Below are 10,906 nucleotides of genomic sequence, written 5' to 3' on the forward strand. Positions count from 1 at the left end.
CAGATGAGGCCTTTTGAATTGGTTTTCAATTCAAATTGAAAGGATTAATTTTCCAGTCACTTATGGCTTTTGTTCTCTCTGCCCTGGAAAATGATGCCACATACAGTCAGTCAACAATGTGAGAGAGATGACTTGGAAGAGTTGGTTAGGGCTAGTGCCCAAACCAAGTTAGGGTCCTAGGAGATTGGTAATCATGAGTGACAGGAATGCCAATTAATGATGGAAGTTTAGATGGTACTAGGGTAGAGAGAGTAGATGGTAGTCTAGTTCGGTGACCACAAGAAAAGAGGGAGCCATGTGATGAGAAACTTTTGATTATACTGTGGCTGATAACTTTAGAAACCCAGATACCTCTTAGTGCTTTGGGATGGACTGTTTTGGTGAAATTTTACTTTGTTGCTTTGAGTCAGAAGTTACTGGTAAATTATAGGCCATTCACATTCAAAAGGCTTTATTTACTTTGTTGGCCCTAAAGGTCAGAGCTATACCAGTCTTTAGAATGTCCAGTCTTGCTATCCTAGAAGCAATGAGGAAATATTTAAAGAATAATTGGGACTCTCTAATAAAGAAAAAGAGTAACAATCCAAATGATGGGCTGTGATAATGTAGGACTGCTGGTATAATTGTAGACTGGGCCATGAAATCAAGGATAAGTTCATCTACAAATTCAAGGCATTCTCAACAAAGGCATAATTTCAGATCTTGTGTGTTTAAAATATATCTCTTTAAAAAATTTCAATTATAATTCCTAATTCTCTTTAGGCTATTAAAGCAACCAGGAACTTGAGACCATGACTACAACTTAGCTGAACAAGAACCCCAGTCCTGTAAAAATGTTATTTTCTTCATGGTAGAATGACACTGTTACAGCTTTGAGTTTCATACCAGTTTCACTAAACTTCAACTTGTTTAAGCAGAAAGGATCCTGCTGAAATCCCCGTTGCCTGACAACCCCATAAGTACATGCTGAGTGTTGACTGTTACTTTAGAGAGAACTCCTTACTTGATCATTTGGTTCAGTGACCTGTGTTATAATTTTTTTCTCTTCTCATGCCTTATTACCCATTTAAAATACTTTCATTAGAACAAAGAACTGTGTACATTTTGTTCTTGGGTTTTTACTCAGCAAGACTCACTGTTGCCTCCTAGAAAAAAATTTCACATAAAGGAAAATGAAAACGAGCATCGTAAGGTTTATTTATGAACTGATTTTTTTTTTTTTACCAGCTGGATTGGTAAAACTTATACATTTATACATTAGCTATGTGAAAGTGAAGGTGCTAGAAAAGAAGCTAGCATAAACTATCAACATAGGGGAAAATATACTGATATTAAAGGTCATCTGGCTACCTGAGGAGTTGTATAGAAAAGGTCAGCTCCTCTAAGAAGCAGAATGTAGGGGGTACTTGCAGTTGTCTAGATGTTTCACCTTTATATCCTCTACAAAGATGGCCGGTAGTAGACAAGATTAAAGTAAAAGACAAAATACATCTTGAATGTTTTGCCAGAAGAACAAACTTATCCCTGCTTATTGAACAAAATAGGACTGGAAAGAGCTTTTATAACTAGGCTATGGTCAACCTTGGTGGGAGAGGAAGATTTGGTGCTCCCTGTCGATGCTGTCATGCATTGTAAGTTGTTTTCTTACAACAAAAGGAAATGGCAGGTTATGAGTTCTAAAACAAAATCATAGGAGATTAAGGGTTTATCATTAGCAGAAATGTCTGGTCAGCGGTTTTGGTTCTTAAAAAAAATGAGACTATGATTTAAAAATATTGTATCTTGTGTTGGCTCAGATAAATTTTTCATTAATTTTTCCTTTTTTTATGTAAGCAGTTTTCAATTTTCCATGATATTGGAGTCAAAGAAAACATGGGAAACAAATCGGAAGACAAGAATGTTTTAGTCCTTAATAGGCCCCATTAATCCTGTATCGTCCAGCATTAACCTATGACCCTCACCTGGTGACAGCTGTGTTTCATTTCTTTTTTACTTCTTTGTTCATTCCCTGTTAAAGATTCTGCTGGATAATAAATAGCCAGAAGACTAGGGACAGACGGCCTGGATGATTATCAACTTACTGGGTAAAGAGCCCTTGCAATTGAGAATTTATTATGCAGCGAAATACTGAATTTTAAATACTGACTATCCATTTTTTTTTGGAACTTCATACTTATTATCATATTTAATTCTCTTGCAACCTGATGCAAAAGGATAAATAATACTCTCCTTTTACTGACACACAGAATACAGTATCCCAGAAACACGGGTCGATGGTAATGTTGATGATGGTGCTGTAGGGACATTACGTTGCATTTGCAGTGATTTTTTTTTGGAATCCATTCTAAAGCCTGTGCTCTTTAACACACCAGGATGGCTGCTCGTGGCCTCCCCTCCACTTCTCCAGCCGGCCTGTCATCCCCCAACTGCCCAGCCCCAGCTGCGCAGGCACCATCTTTCTTCCTTCTGCAGGGGAACACACCCTTGTCATCCTGCTTCCCTCATCCTGTCCCCTGATCGTCCTCACTCTTGGGCCCCATCAGTCCCATCATAGCTGACTATCCATTTTTAAGTCACAATGTAGTTTTAGAGCCTAACTCAGTCTTTGTTTTCTCTAGCAAGTTTGTACTTGAACAACATAAACTCTTAATCCTACCCGAAGAGAGGCTATCATTTCAAATCATACAATACATTTCATGAAAGTACAGATTAATTTTAGAAAAGGGAAACAACTAGTGCCATTTTTCTCCTCTTTCAGTGGAGAAATATTTATTGAGGTACCTCCTATTTATAATGCATGGTCTACAAAAGAGTAAATAATGTTTCAATGTCTACCAACATGCAGAAGAGTATTTGCCAGACCCTGTATGGGTTTTGTATGTGTTTTCATGCATTTAACAAAAAAAGGAAAGACTGCCCCACCCCAAATTGCTAGAATTGACACACAAATTCAGTAAATTCATAGGATACAAAATCAACATACAGAAATCTGTTGTATAAACATTTGGGGTATGTGCCCCTTCAAATCAGCATGTTTGTATCTTTGGATATATACCTAGTAGTTCAATTGCTGGATCTTAGGGTAGTTCTATTTTTAACTTTTTGAGGAAGGTCCATACTGTTTTCCAGAGTGGCTGCACCAGTTTGCATTCCCACCAACATTGCAAGAGGGTTCCCCTTTCTCTGCATTCTTGCCAACATCTGTCATTTCCCAACTTGTTAATTTTAGCCATTCTGACAGGTGAGAGGTGGTATCTCATTTTGGTTGTGATTTGTATTTCCCTAATGATGGGTGATGTTGAGCGTCTTTTCATGTGTCTCTTGGCCATTTCTGTGTTTTCTCTGGAAAAGTATCTATTCATGGGAAGAAGAAATACTGTTAAAGAGTCTATTCTACCCAAAGCAATCTATACATTTAATGCAATCCCTGTCAAAATACCAACAGCATTTTTCACAGATCTAGAACAAACAATCCTAAAATTTGTATAGAACTGCAAAAGACTCTGATCTTTAAAATCTTTTTAAAGATTTTATTTATTTATTTGAGAGAGAGAGAGAGAGAGAGAGCAAGCAGAGGGAGGGGCAAAAGGAGAGGGAGAAGCAGACTCCCCGCTGAGCAGGGAGTCTGACTCAGGGCTCAATCCCAGGGCCCCATGATCACGACCTGAGCTGAAGACAGATGCTTAACCAACTGAGCCATCCATGTCCCCCTAGCCAAAGCAACCTTGTAAAAGAAAAGCAAAGTTGGAGGCATCACAATTCCAGACTTTAAGTTATATTATAAAGCTGTAGTGATCAAGACAGTATGGTACTAGCACAGAAACAGACACATAGATCAATGGAACAGAATAGAAAGCCCAGAAGTGGACCCACAACTGTATGGTCAACTAATCTTCGACAAAGCAGGAAAGAATATCTAATGGAAAAAATACAGTCTCTTCAACAAATGGTGTTGGGAAAACTGGACAGCAACATGCAGAAGAATGAAACTGGCCCACTTTCTTACACCATACACAAAAATAAATTCAAAATGGAGTAAAGACCTAAATGTGAGACAGGAAATATCAAAATCCTAGACGAGAACACAGGCAGTAACCTCTTTGACATCAGCTATAGCAACTTCTTACTAGATACGCCACCAGAGGCAAGGGAAACAAAAGCAAAAATAAAATATTGGGACTTTGTCAAGATAAAAGCTTCTGCACAGCAAAGGAAACAACAAAACCAAAAGGCAACCTATAAAATGAGAGAAGATATTTGCAAATAACATATCTGATAAAGGGTTAGTATCCGAAATATATAAAGAACTTATCAAATTCAACACCCAAAAAGCAATCCAGTTTAAAACTGGCATAATATGTAAATAGATATTTTTTCCAAAGAAGACATACAGATGGCCAAGAGACACATGAAACAATGTTCAACATCACTCATCATCAAGGAAATGCAAATCAAAACCACAATGAGATATCATCTCACACCAGTCAGAATGACTAAAATTAACTGTTGGTGGGAATGCAAGCTGGTGCAGCCACTCTGGAAAACAGTATGGAGGTTCCTCAAAAAGTTAAAAATAGAACTACCCTACAATCTAGCAATTGCACCACTAGGTATTCACTCAAAGAATGAAAAAATACTAATTCAAAGGGATACACGCACCCTGATGTTTATAACAGCATTATCAACAATAGCCAAATTATGGAAAGAATGAATATTGAATGAATATTACTCAGACATCAAAAAGAATGAAACCCTGCCATTTGCAATAATGTGGTTGGAGCTAGGGTATATTATGCTAAGTGAAATTAAGTTGGTTAGAGAAAAACAAATACCATGTGATTTCACTCATATGTGGAATTTAAGAAACAAAACAAATGAGCAAAGGGGAAAAAAGAAAGAGAGGGGCAAACCAAAAGATAGTCTCTTCACTATAGAGAACAAACTGATGGTTACCAGAGAGCATGGGGTGGGGGATGGGTTAAATAGGGATGGGGATTAAGGAGGGCACTTGTGATAAGCACTGAGTATTGTATGTAAGTGTTGAGTCGCTAAATGGTACACCTAAAACTAATACTGCACTGTATGTTAACTAACCGGAATTTAGATAAAAACTAAAAAAATAAAGGTTAAATAAGCACAGTAAAAAAAAAAAATGTTACTGCTATGGCCAAAGGAAATAATAAAAAAGAAACTGATTATTATGTCTAAATCTTCATGGAATTTAAACATATAGCTTAACTATAAAATGATTAAAATGAAGTATCCTGGGAGCACTAGTTAAGAAATATTAATTGGTAATAAGGATTATTATTTATTAGTAGTATTACCTTTAGAGTAGTTAGTTCTAGACTCTTCAGCAGACATTTAAGGTCCAAAAATACATCATCCTTATCTTTCAGACAATGAGCAAATGTCTGCTCCTATCTCCAGATGAGTTTTATCAACTTCAGCTGAGATTCTGCTGGAAGTGACTTCTAAGGTTCTTGATACTTAGCATACAGAATAGCGCACCAACTGAATGGTTGTGTGTTCTTGATCTAGCTGATTTGAAACTGATTGTTGGATGAAAAGCTGTTCTGGATGAACTCCTATGTTTGTAGCTGCTCCTACCTATTTTGGTACAGTTGTAATCATGAATTCTGGGTCCTTTTGAGCTGATGTCTCTAACAATTGACTGTACTAAACTGGATATAAGTGTACTAAACTGGACTTCTACTTTCTGGTGAAATGGTTAATGCCAATTAGATAGTCCATAAAAAATGTGTTGTTATGCTGCAAAACAATTATCCTTGTCCTAACATCAGAAATATTTTCTCCACTAACTGTGGCTGTCAAAATTTTGTAATAAAGATAAAAAGTAGAGGTGAATGAATATAACTTCTCAAATCTTTAAGCCTGAGTGACATCTACTGAGCCTATTCCTCCATTTCAAGAAGTTGAGGAGGGGAATTCAACTGCTACAAACTGATAGTAATACTCCTTCAACATTTATAATCCTTGGCACTTGCTACTCAAGGACCAAGGACATTTCAATTGGCATTATTTTAGTTTGTAACTTAAAGAGGAAGTAATTTAGGATTTTTTCCCCTGGACTTTTAATTTTTCTTTCAAAAACCACATACAAAATAGAAAGAATAGTATAATGAACCCCCCATGTACATCTCATCCAATTAAAACAATATTAAACCCATAGGTGAGTTTGTTTCACCCATACTGGGTTATTTTGAAGCAAATTCCAGACCTAAGTTAATTTCATTTTTAAAGTATTGCAGTATGTATACCTAAAAACCCTTCCTATTTTATATTGAAAGGGAGTGACAGGTTATTAGTTCTTAAAAAAATACCCAAGAAAGTGTTTAACATTAACATGTTTTTATTTCTCTTGGGTAAATATACATTAGTGGGATTCCTGAGTTTTATGGTTAGTGTATGTGTAACTGTATAAGAACCTGCAAAATCTTCTCCAAGTGGAAGTACCATTTTGCATCTTCACCAGCAATGTTGGAGTTCCATTTTCTTCATATAGGTCAATTTGTTATTAGTGTACAGAAATGCAACAGACTTTTCTATATTGATTTTGTACCCTAAAACTTTACTAAATTTATTAGTTCTAACTTTTTTGGCTGTTTTTAGGGTTTTCTATATATAATATGTCATCTTCAAATAGTGACAGTTTTACTTCTTCCTTTTCAATTTGGATGTCTTTTATTTCTTTTTCTTGCTTAACTGCTCTGGCTAGGACTTCCAATACTATGTTGAATAAAACTGGGGGAGAGTGGGCATTTTCATCTTGTTCCTGATCTTAGAGGAAAATTTTTTAAAAATTGAACAACTGATAATTTATTAAAAAGGTTGATTTAAGCATCTGCAATGGTGACTTCAACCTTGACTCCTGGCTCAATACTGATGGAAGTAATCTGCTTAACAATCTTAGAAGGACTGTACAAATCAATGAGTTGCTTGTGGATCCTCATTTGAAAACAATCCCAAGTCTTAGAACCTTCACCACAGGGAGTTTTTCTTATAGTGATTCACAGAGTCTTGGTAGGCATCCAAACAGCTCCTATCACTTTGAGATTCTTTTCCTTTGCCCCTCTGATCAGGTCAGCACATACCTTTCCCAAAGATTTTACGTTGTGGCTGGTGAGAGTAATTCTAATTCAGTGAATCACCACCTCTGGTTCCATGGGTGTCTTCACGGTGTCTTTAAAAGCCATGGCTGCAACACAGCTTCCTGACTGACTTGTTCCTCAGTGAGAAGAACAGTGGTGAGTCAGAAACAGGAGGAGGGCATCCAAAGCTCTGCTGTAGCAGTGACTGCATCTTCCTCAAAGAGCAGCATTTTACCATTGAGTACCTTAGCTCTAGGCTATTCTATTTTTCTTTACTGTTGTCTTATAGTTACGCATCTTAGTTTATTTTTCTTGTGGGGGTTGATCTAGGGCATACAATGCATATCTTTATCTTAGCACGATCAACCTTCAAATGTTGTTATGCCCCTCAATATAAAGAGCCTCACAGCAGTATATTTCTATTTACTCCCTCCCATTGTAGATAATTATTCCACATGTTCTCAAAGTAGCAGTGCATTACTATCTCTCAAGTTCTGAAAAATGGCTGGGATATTACACAAATCAGAGGGCATCATTAGGGAATAAAATTATACAAGTTTGGATAATTCAAATATGGGTTTTTTTAAGACAAAAGAAATCAGAAAGATGGCATTCAGGATACAGTTGAAATGGAGAGATAACTAGAGTAAAGATATAGAGTGTCTGAGTGGCAGAAGCCTAGTTGGAAGAAATGAAATTAAAAGCAGAGACATCTGATGCAAATGGTATGTTTAAAATGGTGGGTAGAAGGCAGAGCCTGAGGGTCCCCAAGGCACTGGAGCCCTTAGCAGGAGGGAGCCGTAACTGTACTTGGGAAACCTCATTTTATTCAGAATGGCACCATAATAAATAGATTTGGGTAAATGAGGCTGATGATGAGTGACGTGAAGCTACATTAATCTGACCCATGTTTCTTTATAATAGATCTATAGCTACCAGAGACAGAACATTCTTCTTGGTAATCAAGGTGTTCTCTGAATGATGCTGGAATTTTGTTGCTCTAATTTCTCCTTTTATATTATGCATTTCAGTCCTTTTATGATACACTCTTTCTTCAGACAGGGTAACACATAATTATTAAGGTTAAATAGGTAGATCACAATTTAGTCACATTTCCCTGAATTTACACCTACTTAATTACACTTTTGGATGCACTTGAAACTTTTTTTTTTTCACTTGAAACTCTTAATCTGAGATTGAGAGTCTCTTGGATAGTGTCATTGGTATATATGGCATCTCATCCTTCCAGTTTGATTCTTTTATTATTTTTTTTTAAATTGAGGTATAATTGACATCAAATGTTTCAGTTTCAGGTGTACAACATAATGACTCAGTATTTGTATATATTGCAAAATGATCACAATAAGTCCAGTTAACATCCATCATCATACATAATTTTAACTTTTTTCTTGTGATGTGAACATTCAAGATCCAGTCTCCTAGCTACTTTGAAATATGCAATACGGTATTGTTAACTATAGTCACCATCCTTTACATTACATCCCCATGACTTATTCATTTTATTAACTGAAAATTTGTAGCTTTTGACCTCTTTCACCTATTTTGCCCACTCCCCATTCCCACCACTGATCTGTGTTCTATATCCATGAGCTCATGTTTTGTTTTGCTTTGTTTTGTTTCTTTAGATTCCACATATAAGTGAGATCACATGGTATTTATCATTTCCTTTCTGACTTAGTTCACTTAGTTAGCATAAGGCCCTCAAGGTCCATCCATGTTGTCACAAATGTTAAGATTTCTTCTTCTTTTTTTTTTTTAATGGCTGATATTCTTTTGTGTGTGTGTGTGTGTGTGTATCACCATTTCTTTATTCAGTCATCAATAGACACTTAGTTTGCTTCCCTATCTTGGCTATTGTAAATAATGCTACAGTGAATATGGGGGTGCATGAATCTTTTCAAATTAGTGCTTTTACTTTCTCTTTTTTAGAGAAAGTACAGACTTTATTTTTTTAATGTTTGTAAGAGTACCTGTGTTTATTGTCCTCAAAAGTTCTTTTTATTTTGCATTTTTAAAATTTTATTATGTTATGTTAATCACCATACATTGCATCATTAGTTTTTGATGTAGTGTTCCATGATTCATTGTTTGCGTATAACACCCAGTGCAGTGTTTTTACTTTCTTCAAATAATACACAGATGTGGAATTGCTGGATCGTATGATAGTTCTATTTTTAATTTTTTTGAGGAACTTCTGTGATATTTCAGTTTGATTCTTTCTAGTTACACTCCCTGACGGTAACTTAAACTGCAAATGGGGGATTAACATTTTCTATTCTATATACTTCCATTATAGATATTTTAGAGTCAAATAAATGTTTATAGGGTGTATATTGTTTTCAAGGCACTTAATTCTGATATAAGCCTAAATGGGATCCATGTTGTAAACATCAAGTAAGTTCTATTGGTTTTATTTGATTATAACACTTAGCTTTGTCCATAATATCTTGATTGTGTTTTGATATTTATGTATTACCTTTGTCACATAAGTATACTATATAGTACAATTTCATTCTCTGTATTTTATTTTTTCTCAGTATTGGAAAATCAGTTGAAAAAAGAAAGCTAAAATAGCTAAGGCGTTTTATGTAGTTATTTTGTATTAGTTTTCTTTTTGGCTATTATATTGCTTAATACTTAAAGGGTTCTTCCATAAACAGAGAATGATTATAAAGTAAGCTCATTTAATAACATGAACTTCAAAATCTGAGCCCAAAGTTTGACTACCCTCATTTTTAAAAATTGTTTTACATTACTACATTTCCATTATTTGAATACATGGCTTTTCCTCCCACTTATACTTTTCTTTGAGGATACGGGCCTTATTTTAATTATAACAAGTTAGGTGCATTGAATGCTTACTCCTACCACACATTATGGTTAGCATTTAAAAGATTATTTTATTTAATTCTTGCAGTGACTTCGTAAAGATAAGTATTTTTATGGCACTTGCTTAACATATGCGAACACTTAGGATTAAAGCACTAATGTAACTTTCCCAAAAATAAACATTTGGTGTCCAAACCTGGGCTTTCTGATATCAAGGTCCATAATGTTCTTCACTGTGTTAAAGTGATAGGAATATTAGTAGGAATGATTACCCTTGTATTTAATGACTTGTGGGTTAAGTGTATTGATAGATAAATGGATAGAGAAATAGTTATAGAGAGTGAGAACAAGAGTAAGAGAGAGAGGAGAGAGAGAGATTATCATTATGCTTTTAAATGAATCTTAGAAATTTTTGCATTTGTAACATTTATTTGGGGAACTGCATCAATTTCTGATTTATGAATTTGGATACCTAACCTTATTCCCATTTGATTATATTTTCCTTTGAGGATAGGGGTCTTATTTTAATTATAACAATTTAGGTGCATACTCCTTCTTACTTTTAAAAGTTTCATTGAAACCTGCTTGTAATGCTTAGGAAAGCCTGATGTACATCGATACTGAAATCCTCCACATTTACAGAGAGACTGTATTTAAAAAAAATAAATATACCAGTGAATTTGTAAAAAAAAAAAATGAAATGATGTCATTTCTTTTAAGTCATGGCTAATCTGGAAAATTGTTATATAACCATACCTTTTAAATATTCAAGTTTTATATATCATCTCTCATATTAACATAAGCATAGAAAACACTCTAGGAACATATATAGCAAGTTATTTAACAGTGGTTATTGCTAAGTCGTGGGACTAAGGATGTTTCAAGTTTTTTCTTTTTTTTCTAAGTAAATACAGTGGATATGTATTGGTATGGTTTTAGGAAGA

The 10,906-nt window shown here is 35.1% G+C and overlaps 1 pseudogene; it reads right to left on the minus strand.

Moving 5' to 3' along the window:
• Window positions 1–6,857: 6,857 nt before the first annotated feature.
• LOC114208439 (small ribosomal subunit protein uS10 pseudogene) lies at window positions 6,858–7,217 on the minus strand (annotated as a pseudogene).
• Between the last annotated feature and the right edge of the window lie 3,689 nt (window positions 7,218–10,906).

This window comes from Eumetopias jubatus, unplaced genomic scaffold, assembly GCF_037043125.1.
Source record: "Eumetopias jubatus isolate StellerSeaLion01/CBP00866 unplaced genomic scaffold, mEumJub1_p1.0 scaffold_7, whole genome shotgun sequence".
Lineage (NCBI taxonomy): Eukaryota > Metazoa > Chordata > Mammalia > Carnivora > Otariidae > Eumetopias > Eumetopias jubatus.